Source organism: Pelobates fuscus, chromosome 5 (genome assembly GCF_036172605.1).
Source record: "Pelobates fuscus isolate aPelFus1 chromosome 5, aPelFus1.pri, whole genome shotgun sequence".
Lineage (NCBI taxonomy): Eukaryota > Metazoa > Chordata > Amphibia > Anura > Pelobatidae > Pelobates > Pelobates fuscus.
Window position 1 is genome coordinate 103,220,039 of NC_086321.1, and position 19,630 is coordinate 103,239,668.

The following is a 19,630-nucleotide window of genomic DNA, read 5'->3' on the forward strand; positions in this document are numbered from 1 at the left end:
TTGCTTATTTTGCTCCCCCTTCTGTTCCTTTCTCTTTCTGATCCCTTTCTGCTCCCTGCAGACCCTTTCTGCTCCTTCTCCTACTTTACCTTTGGGCTCCTTGCTGTGACTTTCTGCCCCTTGCTACCCTTTTGTGCTCCTTCTCCTACTTTACCTTTGTGCTCCTTCTGTCCCTTTCTGCTCTTTTCAGATGATTCCTTCTCCTTGCAGACCCTTCCTGCTCCTTGCTGCCCCTTCCTGCTCCTTGCAGACCCTTCCTGCTAATGTCTGCTCCTTCTCCTACTTTACATTTATGCTACTTCTGCCCCTTCCAGCCCGTTGCTGACCCTTTCTGCTCCTTGATGTCCCTTCCTGCTCATTTCTGTTCCTTCTCCTACTTCACCGTTGTGCTCCTTCTGTCACTTCCTGCTCATTGCTGCCCTTTCCAGCTCCTTGCTGACCCTTTCTGCTTCTTCTACTTTACCTTTGTGCTGCTTTACCTTCCAGCTCCTTGCTGACCCTTCCTGCCCCTTCCTGCTTCTTGATGACCCTTCCTGCTTCTTGATGACCCTTCCTGCTCCTTGCTTCCCCTTCCTGCTCCTTGTTGCCCCTTCCTTCTCATTTCTGTTCCTTTGTGCTCCTTATCCTACTTTACCTCTTGTGCTCCTTGCTGTCCCTTCAAGCTTTTTGCTGCCCCTTTCTGCTCTGTAATGTCCCTTCCTGCTCATTTCTGTTCCTTCTCCTTTCTGCTCCTTCTCTTACTTTACCTTCCTGCTCCTTGCTTACCCTTCATGTAGGCTGTCTCCCCCATCCCTCACTTACCTGATCTATAGGCTGCCCTTATGCCGAACGTCCCTGATCTATAGGCTGCCCCCCCATGCCGAACTACCCTGATCTATAGGCTGCCCCATGCCAAACTTCCCTGATCTATAGGCTTCCCCCCATGCCAAACTTCCCTGACCTATAGGCTGCCCCCCCATACCAAACTTCCCTGATCTATAGGCTGTCTCTCCCCCCACCACCATGCCTCACTTACCTGATCTGTAGGCTGTCTCTGCATTCTGGGAGTTGCTGGCTGCATGTGCTGCTCCCCTGCGGATTCAGTCAGGAGAGAGAAGCTGGGATACGATGTAGCTTCCTATCGCTGTCTCTATCCACCTATTGGCCGGCGCTGGTATTGCAGAGTATTTTCAATCTCACACGAAAAATAGCAGAACAAGCTGAAATATCCAAGGGTGGGCAAGAGCCCCCCTCCTCCCCTCCCCCGCGGACGCCCATGACTGTATCTAATGATATCATACACAGGTATTGTTGCCCTAAACAATGCACAGTCCTGGGGAGTTTGTTTAGGCTAAACCAATAAAATATAATAATAATGATAACATCAAAATAAAGAATCATAAGAAGTCCCATTTTTTCTCTCACCCTAAAATCTCAGTAATTAAATACATGACTAGTAGATGTTTCTTACAAGTCATGCACATAGTGTCACACTTTTAAATCAATCAGGGTGACCTGTCATCTTGTAACTCTTATCCTTAAAGCCCCACTCGTGGGAATTCCTTTATTAGTACTTGTCAGCCTATCCTATTGAATCCACTCTGGTCTAGCTTTTTATTTCACTTTTATTCTATTGGCCCACTCACACTCCTCATGTTATGTTGCCCACCTGTCTTGTATTCTGACACTGTACTGCTACATGTCTACTGGTGTCTCCAGGAAATGGCTTCTATGCTGCACATTTCCCTTATGTAACTTCAAAAATCTCTGTGTCAGGTTTTTATTAATATATTTTAAGAACACAAAATAATGCTTAATTAATGCAGAAAGAAAGAGATAACCATAGACATAATGGTCTTATTTTAATTTAGTTATTTTAAGTTAGTTATAATTTCTATATTATATTTTAAATGACCTTTTTTGAAATTCAGGTTACAGTTTCGTGCTAGAAAAATTCTGTTTCCTAACACTCTAGAAAGTGCACATTCTTTGACATGTTTCCATTATTTGTGTTGAAATAACAACGGCAAGGGAACAATATGAATAAATACATACTTTTAAAAACATGTATGGTAGGATTTTCCACAATTCTGGTTGGCAGCCTATACAGCATATATAATCTTATCAAAATGTTAATAGAACTCTTTATGATTGTCCCTTATCGCGTTTACTGTTTGTGCTCACTTTGGAACCACTACTTGCCATTAGTGCCATTAGACACAATTATGCTCTTCGAGTTGCATGGGTTGGAGAACTGGTATATAAAGTATCCACATATGCAGATGACCTTCTATTACATCTCCAACTCTCTACAGTCACTCCCCAAGTAATGCAGGAATTCTCAGAATATGTCCTCCTCTTAAACTACAACATTAATTAATATAATTCAGAAGTACTCCATGGCTCTCACTCACCTCATACCTTGATGAGAGTTGGTTCTTGACTCCCATTTGTGATTCAAGACCAAAAAATAAAATACTTAGGGAAGTATCTTTCTTAAAATCTCCTAAAACTTTAGTCCTTGAACTACCTTCCCATACTACATACAATTAGAGCTGATCTTGGCTCATGGTGTGCACTGTATATCGCCTGGTGTGTTAGAATGAACGTCAATATCATTCCTTAAATTCACCATTATAATTCCCATAAAGCAGTTTTTTAATTGCAATACATCTGGGGTTATCTATTTGCTGACATGCAAATGCGGCATCAAATATGTTGGAAAAACTATACGCCCATTCAAGAGACGGATAATGGAACACATCCACTCAGTGACCTCGAATAGGGACACTTCAGTCGCCAGACATGTCAGGTCACATCATATGGATACACCCCAATGTATGAAATTCGCAGGAATTGAAAAGATCCAAATGGGTAGAAGAGGAGGAGATTTGGACCAGACCCTCAGAAGAAGGGAATGTTACTGGATCCATAAACAAGATACCTTATCACCCAAAGGACTGAATGAGGGGTTTATGTTTACCCCTTTTATTGATTGATTATAATGAGAAATACTCTGTATCTGTAAATATATATATATATATATATATATATATATATATATATATACATATTTACAGATATATATATGTGTGTGTTGGTCTATCTGCATCCATTTTTATTGTTTTAAACACTGAGGATAAATATAGGTTTATAATACAAAATATAACAACATTAATTTAAGGAATGATATTGACCTATGATACTGGTCTATGATACTGTATATATCCAATCCTTCTTGTACCCCATCAGAAATAACTGTGTTTAGCTCAAGATGGGGTTGGGTATCGATACCTAACACACATTGGATCTAATGATGCATGATTAAAAGATAAGACACTTTACCGATAATCTGGCATGATAATATGATAAAGAGATGTATCAAAACAACTCAAATGAAGAATATTTATTTGCCAAATAAATAGAAATCTTTTTTCAATATTCCAAGTCTTTTATATGATGCTTGCTATAGATAATCTTATATTGAGTAGTATCCTTTTAACACAAGTGAGTAAGAAACATTTGCTTAAATAATTGCAATTATTCCTTTAATGTTCGTTCACTCATCGTATTTATGCATGTCTATTAGTGATCGAAAAGGATACTAAGTAATACATATAAGTCAACGAAGATTTGGAATTAATAAGCTCATTCACTAGGGCACTCCAATGTCTGTGGTATCGTAACGAAATCGGCTCTAGACCACGCCCCCAACATGACGCCCAAGGGCGGAGCCAATGTGAATAATCAGCTACACAGACCTCCCACTGATTTTGGCGCGAAGGAGGCGCATACGTCAGGAGCCTCGGATTGGATACCGGAGGTACAACACACGGTATATAAACAGAGACCCGATCAGTATCACTTTTACCTTTGAAAAAGGCGCTTGCATAGCGCCGAAAAGTGCGTTAGGTTATATGGCTTTTTTATTTTAATCACAGCACTGTTTGTGTGCTCACTGGGAGAGGGGAGATAGATAGAAGTTATGGAGGTTTAGGCTATATTGGATTATAGCAGTATTCAAGCAGATATCTTAGTAGATAGCCTTTCTTGACGCCTACTAGTATAGTCAGCTTACCGTCCGGTTTTACTGGAGGATACATTCTAACCATCCAGAGTTATTCACTCCTAGATACTTTGTGGATACTCTGGTTAGGGAGATCTTGTTGAGTGTATCCACTTACTTATGTATCCAATTAGGTTTAAGCTAAACTATACAAGTGTAGAGTGTTCCAACTACTTATTCTCTGAGTTCCTGATTAATTGATTATTTAATGGGTATCATAACCTAATATTTTACATTATTACTAGGACTCCAAGCATAGCCAATGCCAATGTAGATAAGTATGTGCATCAAGCACACCATTTAACTATCTCTAAGTACATTTCTATCTCTTCATACACCTATTCAGATATAAGACCAAGGTCTCCCCTGTGTGTTTTATTAGAAGTGTTAGATTCTATATAAGTTTCCTTTTCTTTTTTTTTTTTTTTTGGGGGGGGGGATCTTATAGCCTATAATAAAGGTGTTTTTATTATCTTTTATGGGCAAGACCCAGAGAACCTTCTCTTGGTGCCGCCTGGCTTATTTAAGCTAGGGATCACCTCCAGTTCAAATAAAGTATCCACAGTAAACATAATATCAGATTGGTTCTTGAGGGGATATATGAAAAGATGAGTTGAAAAGATGAGTGAAAAGGATGTTATGGGAATTTCTTTTCCTGCCCTATCTTGGACATCTCTCACTCAAATGCCCCTTTTTGCTCAGCCATCTATTATCCAACATTTAAAAGCACAGAAATTATTGAGATTCAACCCCACCATATTCTCATATTATTATTATTATTATTATTATTATTATTATTATTATTATTATTATTATTATTATGTTATTATTATTATTATTATTATTATTATTATTATCATTATTATTATGTTATTATTTATATAGCGCCAACAAAATCCGCAGCGTTTTACAGTGGGTGGACAAACAAACATGTAATTGTAACCAGACAAGTTGAACACACAGGAACAGAGGGGTCGAGGGCCCTCCTCAATGAGCTTACATGCTAGAGGGAGTGGGGTGACACAAAAGGTAAGGATAGTATTAGACTAATGACAGTTGCAAGAGAGGAATCAGTTGGGAGCTATTAACAGTTTAATTCATACGCATTTATGAAGAAGTGGGTCTTTAATTATTTTTTTAACAAGTGGAGACTAGGTGAGCATCTAACGAAGGAGGGAAGTGAGTTCCACATATCCCTTATCTAGGTTACTGTTATTTGACAACCAAGAATTCCCTTCTGATTTTACTGTCTGGCTCTCAAGACATACCCCCAGAGCTTAAGAACAGAGGGGAAGAGTCAGCACTAGATAACAAACTGAAGGGCAGCAACCCAAAAAAGGGAATCCCTTAAGACCCTTTTGGAACAAGATAAAAAGATGTAAAAGAGGTTAGGGCTGTGCCTGGGGCGAGTTTCAATAGTGTATATCAATAAGAACAAGACCAAATGGTCTAAATGAAGATACAATAAACAAATAAACCTATGTTAATAATAAAAGAACAGTAGAGAATAAAAAGTCCCAATTGAACAACAGAAAAAAATTAAATAATATAATTTTATTTTATATTATTTTATTTTATTCTGTTATTCAATTGGGACTTTTAATTCTCTACTGTTCTTTTATTATTAACATAGGTTTATTTGTTTATTGTATCTACATTTAGACCATTTGGTCTTGTTGTTATTGTTATAGACTATTAAAGCTAGCCCCAGGCACAGCCCTCACCTCTTTTACATCTTTTTATCTTATACCCCCAGAGCTTGTTTTGTGCACTTCTTTAACCCCTTAATGACGAGTGACGGATGAGGTCCATCACTCAGGGGAAACCCTTAACGTCGAGTGACATACCTTGTCCGTCACACGGCAAAATTAACCCCAGATCGCTGCAATCGCAGAGGTTGGCGGTGAAATGACTACATAGAAAGTGTCAAAACAACCTTAGGTAAATAGCCTGTGGTGTCTACTTTATATAAATATATACTTTTGTGTTACAATTTTGTTTTCTTTTATGGCTATTAAGCTTACAAGACAAACATACCACATTCTAAAATCGCTCCACATTAAAAGTTTATTTTACTCCTTGTGCTTTGTGACCTGTAACTACCAAAAAAAAACTTAAAATCCCAAACACATTATATATTCTGTAAATCAGAACAACTAAATGAATTTATTTTGAATTACTTTCCTTAACCTGCACTAATTGTGCACACATTATTATTGCAAAAACTGTAAATAAAACACAAAATTTTTCATTTTTTTTCTGTATTTTTTTATAATAAATAAGCATTTATATATATATATGTTACATCAAATTAAAGCCCTTTCTGTCCTTTAAAAAACGGTATATAATATGTGTCGATGCAATAAATTAGTAAAATGGAAATTGCAGTTGAACGCAAACAGCAAAAAATGCAAAAAATGCTGTTGTCATTAAGTTAAATACAAGCTTCTGAAGCTCTGTCCTTAAGGGGTTAACCTAAAACTTTTTTGAGTGGATCTGCACAAACCACTTCCCAACACATTATTTATTGTTAAAGATTTATCTAGATATCATGACTGATACATCCATCTCATGCTCACATTGTAACAGACAAAGTCCATCATTTTAGCTGATCAAGTATGGATTACAATTTAATATAATACAAACAGTGCATCAAGTGCTAACTTAGTTCCGTAGGTATATGGGAGCAATGGTCCTCTCTTCACAGCTAAGGAATGGCTAATAGTTTACAATAGATGAAGTGGGGATCTGTTCCACTAAGGAGCTAAGGATTGAGCAATAACCATAGATTGCTCTGGGAAAAGGGAGTAATATTTGTTTTATCTCCATTTGTTTAATGAGAGCACTATGTTTTAAATCTTTATTTGCATGTGCCTCTGACCACTCCTGACTGGGATATCCCAAAGTGGAAACTGGATCACCATATGCTGCTTTATTAGAGCCATTTAAGGCTCTATTACCAGTCTGCGGGAGGCGTTGCATACCACAGAGGAAGACATACCGTATATCCTTAGGTGGGGATTGTTCCGCCTAGGATCTTTATCTCCCAGCTCTATTCAATGTAAGTGACCCTCCACACATCCTCTGGTCCATATCTAAAAAGATACTCTGCAATTGTATGTTTGTTTGTTCCCTTTTGTTTTTCATATACATCTACTGGAAATGAAACCATCCACTTATTGTGATAGATAATAATTTGCAATTTTTCTATAGCCTCTAATTTCCAAGAATCAGTGTATAAGACACTCAATAAATGGTATCAAATACCAGTATGACACCACTCTATATTCCTTGATATATCGGATGAGTGCTGGAGACGCCATTCTGATAGGTGGACTTATCTCCACTTTTGTCTATACTGTACACATTTGAGGAGTTTTGGACAGATGTGTAGTGAAAGAGAAAAGTGGGGATGATCTCTCTGACACACCTTCTGAAATACCACTGCTTGATATTTCTATAGTTTAATGTAGTGGTTGTGGTGTGTTTATACTCCACTGTTCTTTGGACAATGTAAAACTTTTCCTTTTTTGAGAAACAGCAATGTTTATGTGTGTCCAAATGTATGCTTCTAGTGACATTTGTCGTCATCATGAATTGTATGGTGAAACTGAATGCAGCTACTGCTTCTCATTGGCAAAGATTGGATTGGAGGAGTATGGTGATTGTGTCCTTGATAAGCATTTGACATGAAGAAAATTATCAGAAGTGATTATTTCATTGGTAGAGGAGATGGCTTAGAAGAGGAGTCTATCCTAGTGCTCCAATACAGGTAGGATTCATAGAATTTGTTTTTAATAACCAATGGGGCGCAAAACTCCAACAAGAATAAAGAACAAATCTAATTGAAATAAGTATAGCTTTTTGTATATTTAATTAATTTTCCTTTTAATTTGGCCTGTATATAAGTGTGTGGGAGTGGCACTTATTCTTCCCCACTTTTCAATCGTGCATGCTGAGATCCTGGGATTCAATAAAAAGAAGATGCCAACTCTGTTCTGCTGGCCCAAAATGGGCTCATATGCTTGTGAATGCCTGTCCCCCTTACATGGTCTCCAAGCACTCATAGCACAGTTCTCATTAAAAAAAACCTCTCTCCAACTCTTTTCTGCATGGTGTAAATCACTAATGGAATTATTTCACCCCTTTGACTTTAATGAACATTATTCTAGATGGTAATACATGCATTTACTATTTGGTTGTAGTTTCTTAACACAGGTACCTGAACTGAACACTCTACTCATATTTTTTGCTTTCTGTTGAATATTACAGATTGTTTTTTCTACCGTACAATGGTACTGTAAAGTGATTTTGTTTCTATGCTGTAATGTTTTCTTTTTAAGCATTTAGAACATAATGTGTTTCTTATAAATGCTTTAGTAATTTGTGAATCATGAATCCTAAATTCACCTGTCCACTTATGGCATGCGTCACATGGAATCAAGGTTTTTGCAGCAAACTTTAAATGGGCTAATTTTAATTTTTCTGAAATAAATATCTGGTGTTATAAGGGCCCAATCACTTATTTCCTGTTATTACAAACACTTTCAAGATTGGCAGCTGAATACAATGACTAAATGTCTTATAATAGCAGTGCATTTAGGTTTTGGGTGTAATCCAAATATTTATCAAAGCATATAAATGTTTTAAAGGGCAATTCAAACAAGCAGCAGTCAATTTTCTTTAAACAAGCAATATCTAGAAAACTGATTAACCATATAGGGAAATGCTAAGTTAATAAAAGTGCCTATGCAATTCAAAATGTTTTTTTGAAAGTATTTAGAAGAGTCATTTTCAACACATTTGGAACACATTTACTTAATTATACTCTATGTGTATATCTCTTAGGTGTCGCGTATTCATCGCCACATAAAAATGTGGTTAATTGCATTTACCGTCCTGACAGGAAAAGGTGTGCTGAGCAACATTACCAACCTGACAGGAAAAGTTGTACGGAGCAAAATTAGCATCCAGACAGGAAAAGTTGTGCCGAGCAGCAATCAAACACATGGAAACCTGGTAATTGCATTTGGTGTCAAAGGCTGGTTACGACCAATCGGATCCACAGGAGGGGTATTTAAACCCAATTTTCCTTTTGCTCATTGCCCTGTCGTAGTTTCATCCTGCTGGTAAGCCGAGAGTGCGTTCCTGATCTTGATTTTCTGCTATTTGACTTTGACTTCATTTTGACTTCCCAGAATTCTGGTATCCTTGACTTTTGGCTTTCCCTCATCGTTGTGTCTGATTCTGTGTTCCTGACCTCGGCAAGTATTTTGACTATTCTTGGATATGTTAAGTCTGGCAATTCTAAGGTCAGGTTATACATTATCCTTAGTCCTAGGTGTGACACAGTTCTGCGTGCTGTATCAATTTGTAATCCTGACATTAGGTCCTTTATCTCTATATAAACTAGATTTAGAGAATCAATATTGTAGGAACTTTGATTCAGCTGACTTTGGGTCAATTGCTGATACTGTTGAAAACCAACAGCAGAACAGACACATGAACTAACCATGATGCACCCCAAATACTCAATTTTGTTGCTTTAGGACAAGGGGTTACCTATTTGCCTGCTGCTAACACTAGCATTAGCTAAAAAAAATGCCTGTGGGATTTCCACTGACACCCACATTAGTACATTCAACATTCTGCAAGTGGTGGTATGTCTACTAAACAGAAAGAGGCAATTGGATGCTTAATAAAAAGAAAAGGCTAGCAACTGTCACTATTGACATACCCCACTGTGCCCCCACTTCTGGGCATCGGGTAGTCGCTTCAGTTTAGCAAACAGAAGGTTGGCAGATCACTAGGTCCCCTGGATATCAATATTATAGCACCCACCAACTATAAGAGGGATGTGGGGGAACACTATACCCCACTATAGGCTCCTAGTACCTGTACATATATGACAATAAATGTGATCGTATGCTGGCTCATGCTCATGAGGTATTAATCTTCCATCTGAAAAGTATCCTCTACGTTTTATGTAAGTGTTCTGCCAAATTCCTGAACGCAGAGCAAAAATATACTGAATTAAAAACTAACCAAAATGCATAATGTAAAACTTGTTTGGAGGGAGTCAATATTCTGGATTCTTACTATGGCACCAAAAGAAGAGATGATTAATGGGAAAAAAGATGAGTAACAGCTGAAGGACAGTCACTTAATGTTTCTTATTCACAGATCAAGTGAGAAGTGATCAATAGAGGAAAAAACAGGAGTAGAAGTAAAACAAATCTATATTTATATATTTTTTTATTTAATATGTATATAATATATAAATATATATAGATACATGTTTGTTTATTTTCAGCTCCTCCTGTTTTTCCATCTATTGGTTATTATTTTTTTCCACTTGATCTGTGAACAAAATGGTGGCAAAATGCTCCTATCAGTATATTATATATTATGTATATATTTTTCAGCACACTTATTGAACTTTTTTTAAGCCTTTGTGGTTGTTCTCCTAAAGCTGAACCAAACCGACATCCACTCGAATTCTGGTTATTCTGAACATGTTCTATCTTCGATACAAAATAAAAAAAATGGCAAAATTAGAATTATACCGAATGTAAAAGTAAGAAGCACTGATGGCAATGAGCGATTGTAATGTGTATATATAAGATTAAGCAAGGTATGAACAACAAATGGCTTATTTAGACATGAAAAGAACAAAAATGACATAATCAAGAATAGAGGTATAAGATAGAAGAGAATATACTCAGTGTTCAGTTGATGTACTTTATACAAAATATGCATAGTTAAAGTGCTAGAGAAACCTAAGGATTGTTATAATTCACTGGCATGGTGGTTCCCCAAATGAAAGCTGGAAAGATATATTTATGTAAATCTTTCTCTTCTCAGTGGCACCATATGTTTCTGCCCAAATGACAGCTCCAGACAGCCTCATAGAGCAGGAGATGCATCAGTGGTTTACTGTGCATGTGTGCTACAAAAAAAAAAGGTCTATAGTAAATTATGCTATGGACATGCGTTTGGAATAAAGAGAAAAAAATGTCTGTCCCGTACTTTGTCTCTAACAATCCACACAAGGACATCAACACATAATAAGCTTTATCATGGAGACTAGCAAATTATCAAAGTCAAACTGCAATTAAAATTTACTTGCTTGTGTAAGTCGGAAAACCCATACATTTGAAAGAGATAAGAAAATTGATATACACATCCTATTTGAACAAATGCCAAAAGTAGACAAATTAAAGCCTCATTAGCTTTTGGAAAGACAATTCAGACCAATGGAAAAACTGACTGATACTTGTAGTTGAATTCGTGTTAAACAACAAAATTCAATCTCACTCTAATTTATCTTCATTAACTATAGTAGATTTGGAATAATCATATTATTGATGTTTGAGGTTGAGAAAAAGGACAATCAATATTAAATTATACGAAGTCCAATCAGAAGAGTTAATCAAAATAAGCAACTTTACTAGCTTTTGCTAATAATAGGAATCAGTGTGTTTTATAAAGAAATATCTAAAGAAAATTTATTTAGAGAAACATAGAAACATAAAAAGCAAATAATGTAACTGCAGATATGAATTATTCGGTCGATCTAATCTGCCTAATTTTCAAAATACTTTCATTAGTCCCTGACCTTATCTTATATCTAGGATAGCATTATGCCTATCCCACGCATGCTTAAACTCCCTCACTTTATTAACCTCTACCTCTTTATTTTTTTTTCAATATATAGATTTTTATTGAGTACATAAGGAAGTACGAATAGAACATACACTTCACAAATTACATACATATTGCAACAGTAGAAAACGTACATAATACATTCAAGTTTGATAGTAGATGGTCCGCTAAACTTCTTGCGTATTATCGAACAACCGTTCATGTACAATAGATAATCATTGTTGAAGAATATTACTTTACACAATCTTGCAATATGTACTGTGTGTACTTGGGGGGTCTAGTTGCAACTTTGCCCAACTGTACACAGATAAACATACCGCTAACCTGGCAATTGTTTTAACTGTATAGATAAGTAGATAGTACAGAGCATCGGGTAAAGGCACTGCACGATGCACCAACGCATTGAGTAGTGGGTAAAATGGACAATTTACAAGCACTGCATACATGAACCGCTGTAGCGGCCAATGAGATCTCAATGCTTCTACCGATAGTGCGTCTCAAATTCATCACGGCAATGGTGCACAACATCATGTGTTGGGACATCAAGCTCCTCGGATTTAAGTGTCTCTAGTAAGTAACTTTTTGCACACAGGAGTTGGTTGTCCTTGAGATGTTACTTAATCGCTGTAGGCACCTCCGTTATCATATATCTCATGGGGTTGCCTGATGACAGGGTAAAGTGGAGAATGTAGAAGCTTGGAAGCATTGCCCTTTAGGTGCCCGAATTTAGGATGCGGACTCATGCCGGCTTGCACCAACCCAGTGCTCTGTACCATAGTCATACATCCCCCACAAAGTTGCAAGATAAAGGCACACAATTCAAACAATCATATGTAGGTTCCAACATAAATTATATTACAAAACAAATTGGGATGGGGAGGGAGGGAAAGGAGGGGCGGGGTTGTGATGATAATCATCTGAACCTGCAGGGGAATCTACAGTGAAATATACAGTCCACCCATTAACCTTTGAGACTTGAATTTAAAAACTTCCATTCCAACCATCCTAACCACAATCCTGGCGACCTGTTGTGGGATATGGGCACACGTAGCCAACCTAGGACTTGTGAGATATCTAGGGTGCATGTGAGTATGGAGTAATGAGTAAATTTACTCCATTACGGAGTATGATTCCATGAGTGACTCCCAATTCTGCCATCGGGTTAGGAAGGCCTGTGTATTACCTCCTTTTGCCCATTCCCGCTCATGATGATATGTCCGGTCTACCTTGCGCATAACCTCCATTACTGAGGGGGAGGTGGCACTATTCCAATGTGAGGCTATACTCGACTTTGCTGCTATCAGTATATTTAATACTGCATCTCTAGAAGGTAAATCGTGTAAGTTCGGGATGAGGTGGAGAAGATAGAGTTCCGGGCGCAGCGGTAAAGTAGTTTTACAGAGGGCCTGGATGCTTTTCTGAATGAGTTGCCAAAAATTTGTCAGTTTGGGACAGTACCAAAATATGTGCTCCAACGAGCCTAAATTCGCCTCACAGCGCCAACAAGTAGGAGAGGATGATGGGTACATTTTGTGGATTCTACTTGGCACTAGGTACCATCTCGCTATTACCTTAAAATAAGCCTTCCATACCGTGACACAATTTGAAGATTTTTTAGTATACCTGAGGGAGTGTTCCCAATCCTCGAGAGATGGGGTAATACCTAGAGAGGATTCCCATTTCTGCATATACGGTAATCTGGAGGGCTCGTGATGTTCCATTAGTTCCCTATAACATAAGGATAAGAATTTGCATGATGGGCGAGGTATTTTCGCAGTGTACCATTGCGTTCCAATGTAACTAAAGGAGAGCAGATCTATGTACCTAATATTTTGAGATAATAGGATATGTTTAATGCGTAAGTACAGGAACATATCCCTCGGTTGCAGGTTGAATTTGTTCTGCAGTATAGGAAAGGGGAGAATACCGTCTCTGTTGAATAGTTTATGGACATGAGTTACACCTAGGGACGCCCATTTGGACGTTTGGAGATTAGGAGATATTGATGAAAGGGCTGATATGGGAGCGAGATACAATGTTTCCGGCTTAGACCATAAGGCTGTGCTCCAAGCGGCCCATGATTTCGTTAGGAAACAGGTAGCTGGAAGAACGGATGGTGAAGTGAAATTGAGGGACGCCCATAGGGTTCCTGATAGGGTGTGTGTGCCCCCACAGGCCGCTTCTAAGTCTACCCAGACCGGTTTTTGCGAACCCATCATAAGACCCAAGCCCTGCGACAGCAGAGTCGCCTTGTAATAGAGAAGAATATTAGGAACGTTGAGACCACCTTTTTTGAATGGGCGCCATAAGGTGCGAAATGGGACCCTTGGAGGTTTTTTCCTCCATATATGGGCGTTGATGACCCTTTGAAATCGTTTAATAAGTGAGATCGGCAATTCAATAGGCAATGTTCTGAACAGATAGAGTATGTGCGGCAAAATCATCATCTTAATCGCACTTTTTCGACCAAACCAAGATGTAAAAAGTTTGTCCCAAGACTCCATCTGTCCAGATATTTTGGATAATACTGCTATGTGGTTGGATTTTATGGTTTGGGGCCTCGAAAGGGTCAGTTTTATCCCCAGATCCGAAATTGCCGTTTTTTGCCATACAAAGGGGTACTTCTTTTCTAAGTCTTTTATTAATTGCGTATTGAGTCGTATGGGGAGGATCTGGGTCTTATTGATATTATTCCTGTAATATGAGATATTTCCATACGTAGATAATGTGTTTACGAGACGAGGGATGGATTTGGATGGGTTTGCTAAAAATAGGATAACGTCATCGGCAAATAGTGCTATCTTTTTTTCTCCAGCTGGAGTAAGTAGGCCAGGTAATTGTGTGTCAAGTTTTATCGTTCTAACTAGGGGTTCCAAACATAAAATAAAGATCAAGGGTGACAATGGGCACCCTTGCCTTGTACCATTAGTTATGCGAAAGCTTCTTGAAGTGAAGCCTGAGTTGAACACCTTAGCGGAAGGAGCGGAGTAGAGGGCTAAAATGCTGGTTATAAAGGATTTGGTGAAACCAAAGGCCGATAGGGTGCTGGACAGATATTCCTAATTCAGGCGATCGAAAGCCTTCTCCGCGTCTAATGCCACCAGAACACCCGATTTGTCGTTCGCTTTGGCCCAATCGATCAAATCCATGCAATATCTGGTGTTATCCCCAACTTGTTTGCCGGGGACAAAACCAGCCTGTTCTTCCGAAACTAATTTGGTCAACAAGGGTCGGAGTCTATTGGCAAGTAATTTAGCATACAATTTGACGTCGGCGTTAAGTAATGAAATCGGCCTTAGGTTTCCACAAAGTGTTGGTGATTTATTTGGTTTTGGCAATGTGATAATGTAGGCTTCTAACATTTCTTGTGGGAATACACCAGTTTGTTTAATCTTGTTAAATAGTTTTGTGAGATGCGGGATTAATCGTGAAGCCAATTGGATATAGTAAAAATTTGAGAGACCGTCAGGACCTGGCGCTTTATGTTTGGGGAAAGTATTGATCGTGGAAGCTACTTCTTGTTCCGTGAAAGGGGCATCTAAAAGGTTGTTATGATGAGCCGAAATTTGAGGGAGCGAAATTCGAGAGAGATATTGTTCTATGTCAGAGGGAGCTGGATTGGTCGTGTTCAAGTCGTCGCGGAGGTTATAAAGTTCTTCATAAAAGTGGGCTAATTCGTCCACTATATTAGTCGGATTGAATATTTTAACCTTGTCTTTTGAGTATATATACGGAATTTTGGTTTGTAAATATTTCGTCTTAAGCTGAGCAGCCAATAGCTTACCCGCTTTGTTCCCTGAGATGTAGTAGGTCTGTCGGGTTTTGCGTGCTTGGAGGATGTATTTTTGCATTTGAAGTATGTGAATTTCGTTTTGTATTTTAGTGATCTGTCGGGAGAGTGCTTTAGACGGGGAGCGTTTATTTGAGTCTTCTAGTGTGTGTAGTGTGGAATGCAGCGAGGCTTCTTTAGAAGTGCACGTTCTTTTCGCTAACGAACCTAATGTAATGAAATGACCCCTAATCACAGCCTTATGTGCTAACCATTGAGTCTCGACTGTTGTGTCCTCTGTCGTGTTGGCAGTAAAATAATTGTCTAGTTCCTTAGATATGTGTTGAATGTCAAGAGAATTCTCAAGAAGAGATTCATTCAATCGCCATTTACCTCTTCCCGTTGTGGGATATGGCACCGTCAGCGTGGTTAAGATAGGGGCATGATCGGACCAAGTCCGGAGGCCAATAGATTGGTCTTTAAGGTGGGGCAGAGTTTTTTTTATCAACTAAGCAAAGGTCAATGCGCGTGTATGTCGTGTGGACTTGCGAGAAGTAAGTATAGTCTTGAGCTGTGGGGTATAAGTTCCTCCATGCGTCATAAAGGTTTTGCTCATGCAGAAGCTTGGAAAACAGTTTCCCATTGTGAATGGAAATTTTGCTGGGATATTTATTATCAGCGCACTTTATATCCAAGGATGGTGTAAGAGTGCAATTGCAATCCCCACAGATAATTACATGACCTCGTTTGATGGAATTAATTTTTTTGATCGACTTGTTGAGAAAGGAGAATTGCGCCTCATTAGGTGCATAGAGTGACACTATCGTCATTTGTAAGCCATTTAGGTCGCCCACCAGTATGAGTAGCCTACCTGCCGGATCAACGTGCTGTGTGTTGACTGTGAAGACCCAGTCTTTGTGAAAGAAAATTGCGACTCCTCTAGATTTGTTTGGGGAGTATGCGTGGTATGCTACTGGATATTTCAAGTCTGCAAAGAGTGCGACCTTTTGATGAGGTTCTGGCATCGAAGGGGATTTCCTTGCTGCTACCATCAGGGCCTCCTTGTGTGCATAATAGTGGAATCGCACTATAACATCCTTAGGGACATCCGCCGACAGGCGAGCAGGCCGCGGAAGCCTGTGCATGCGGTCATAGGCCCAAGCGGAGTCGGGCAAGCCTGGAACCAGAGCTTTGCAAATAGATAGAATATGGCCCAGTAATGCTTCTCGTGTAATATCGTCCGGTATCCCTCTGAACCGCACATTTTGTCTTCGGGATCTATCCTCCATATCAGCAAGCTTGTCCTTCAATATAGAGTTGTCCTCGGATAACTTCTGGACTCTGTCCACCATTTCATTGTGCGCCACGCAGAGCTCGTCGGTTTTATTTTCCAGATGGTCTGTCCTGTCGCCAATAGCCGACAGTTCTTTCCTCAGATCGCCGTCAATTTTGTGGAAATCGGCTGTTATTGTAGCCCTCAGCTCCTGTAGCATCCTATGAAGGCTGCGCTCTGTAACCGGCATATCTGAGTATTTTGCCGATCCGGATTCAAGATCAGATACGCCGTCGGATAACTGAGACATATCGTCGCCATCTTGGATTTCCTTCCGACGCTCCGATTTTTTTGATTTCGGCATGTCGGACAGCTTCAGCTGTTTGGGCGCAGGCATGATCCTCTTCAGTGGGACTTAGGAATAGAAGGTTAGTCGAAATATAATCGATCAGTCGTGAAATGCTGTGTATATAGTCGCTCTAGGTCGGGATGGCGGCGGAGCTCCTATTCCATGCGACTGCTCTCGCCGGAAGCCAGACACGCCCCGACAACCTCTACCTCTTTAACTGGTTGGATATTCCATGCATTCACTAACATCTCAGTAAAGTAATACTTACTGATATTATTTTTTTGTTTTTTAAATTCTTTATTTTATTCGGGTGATTCAAGGCAGTTAGACAAGATAAAAGACATTCATGATAAAAACATTGCAGTTATATATGAGTGGTATCATCTTTTGTGGTGGCCCTTTTTTCTTATATACATCTAGAGTTTAGCTAGCGGTTCCCAGGAGTGGGAGATCTTAGGGTTTAGAAGGTGTTTATCACCAGATATAAGTCTATGTGTAGGTTGCGGTTTAACCTATGAGTGACTATGGTTGTGGATTATAACTCCTGTTCTTGGTACTTTTGCCCCCTAACCTGTGGGGCCATGGGAGGGGGGATAGGGAAGTTTACATGTCGCATGGTTGTTAAAACGTGGCGGTTGTGTTACACGTGGGAGCAACATTTATGTTAGACTTTAGCGCTATTAGGCAAATCTTAACATTCCTCTTAGGGGTAATGGCGGCAAACAAAATGCATAGTAATGTCGTGGGTGAACAACAAGAAATAAGAACATAACATAAAAAAATTACTGATATTATTTTTAAATCTTTGACCCTCTAATTTAAGACTATGTCCTCTTGTTGTGGTAGTTTTTCTTCTTTTAAATATATTCTCCTTCTTTACTGTGTTGATTCTCTTTCTGCAGACCTTCTGCAATATCACTAATACAAATATTAAAGGGAATGGGTCCAAGTACAGATCCCTGAGGTACCCCACTGGTAAAAATACCTTGCTTCGATTATACTTCATTGACTACAACCTTCTGTTGCCTGTCACTCAGCCACTGCCATACCAATTTAACAATATTGGAATCCAAACAGAAATATTGCAGTTCATTTATGTGTGACACTGTCAAAAGCCTTACTGAAATCTAGATGAGCAAAGTCTACTGCATCACCCTGATCTATTATTTTAGTTACCCAATCAAAAAATCAATAATATTAGTTTGGCATGATCTCTCTTAAGTAATCCCATGTTGCCTCTTATCCTGAAATCCATGTGATTTTAGATGTTCAATAATTTTATCCTTTAACATAATTTCCATCACTTTCCCCACTACTTGTCACAGGAGTCATAACCCAACACGCAGGAAAGAGGTAACCCACAAAGGCCGGTGGATCCAAAAGACGTATTACAGAGCCTTAGAATGGCCGGACGTAACGTAATATACAACAAGAAACAGGAATAACAGGAATACTCGGACAGGAATAACAGGCATACTCAGAGTCAAGACAAAGGTCAGTATAGCAGAAATCACAAGTGAAATATGAAGCCGAGGTCAGGATACCAGAAATCACAAGTCATATACAAAGCAGAGGACTGGATACCAGAAATCACGAGTCACATATGAAGCCAAGGTCAGGGTACCAGAAAACATAAGTCAAATACGAAGCTGAGGTCAAACACAGGAAATCACAATGGAATCTCTAGGAGCACTAAATGAGGAACTAACAGAAACCATGATAGGGCAATGAATGGGGGCTAAAACAAGCCGCTTACCTATGTTCTGATAGGTCCATGACATCACTGCGATCCGAAACAGATAAGGATCGCAATGAGGACATTGTCCCTTTAAGAGTGGATGTGACGTCCTGCTGTGTGGCCACGTAGTTCAGTCAGACCGTGCTGCAGGAGGGGGTCTGCATGGATCGAGGGAGGTGAGTCTCCTTCAGTGTACCGTGCGGTCTGACTGCGCGGCACACTGAGGGGGACTCATTACCCCACTGGGGGTAATGAGGGCAATGAAAAGAATTGACCAACTGAAGAGCATGCATATCAGCATGTGGAACCCAGGAATGATCCTCAGGAACGATCCCTTCCAAATGTCAAGGTACTAGAGACTACCCCTCAAGAACCTTTCCCCTACCACATAGGAAGGGGCTACACAACGATGACTATCCGCCTGTACCTTCTGTCTCTGAGCAGCCTATGCCAATAATTGTCAACAGGGTGACTGCCATAGACGTAAAAAGGGCTAAACCCCGAGTATTTGTGAGCAGCATTATTGCAAGCAACCTCAGCTCAAGCAAGCAGGCCAACCCAATCATTTGAAGTTTGTGTTCAGGGGACTCAGTTTGAGTAGCTTTGATGCGGCTTAACAATGAAAAGGATACGAAAAGGACTGTTATGGTTATAATTATTTTTGGGGGATTGATAAAACACTCCTCTGGCTTCTCTTCACTCACATCGAATTGCCTGGACAAGGCATCAGCTTTGGCATTGCATGGTCCAGGTCTATAAGTGATTTTAAAATTAAATCTGGACAAGAAGAG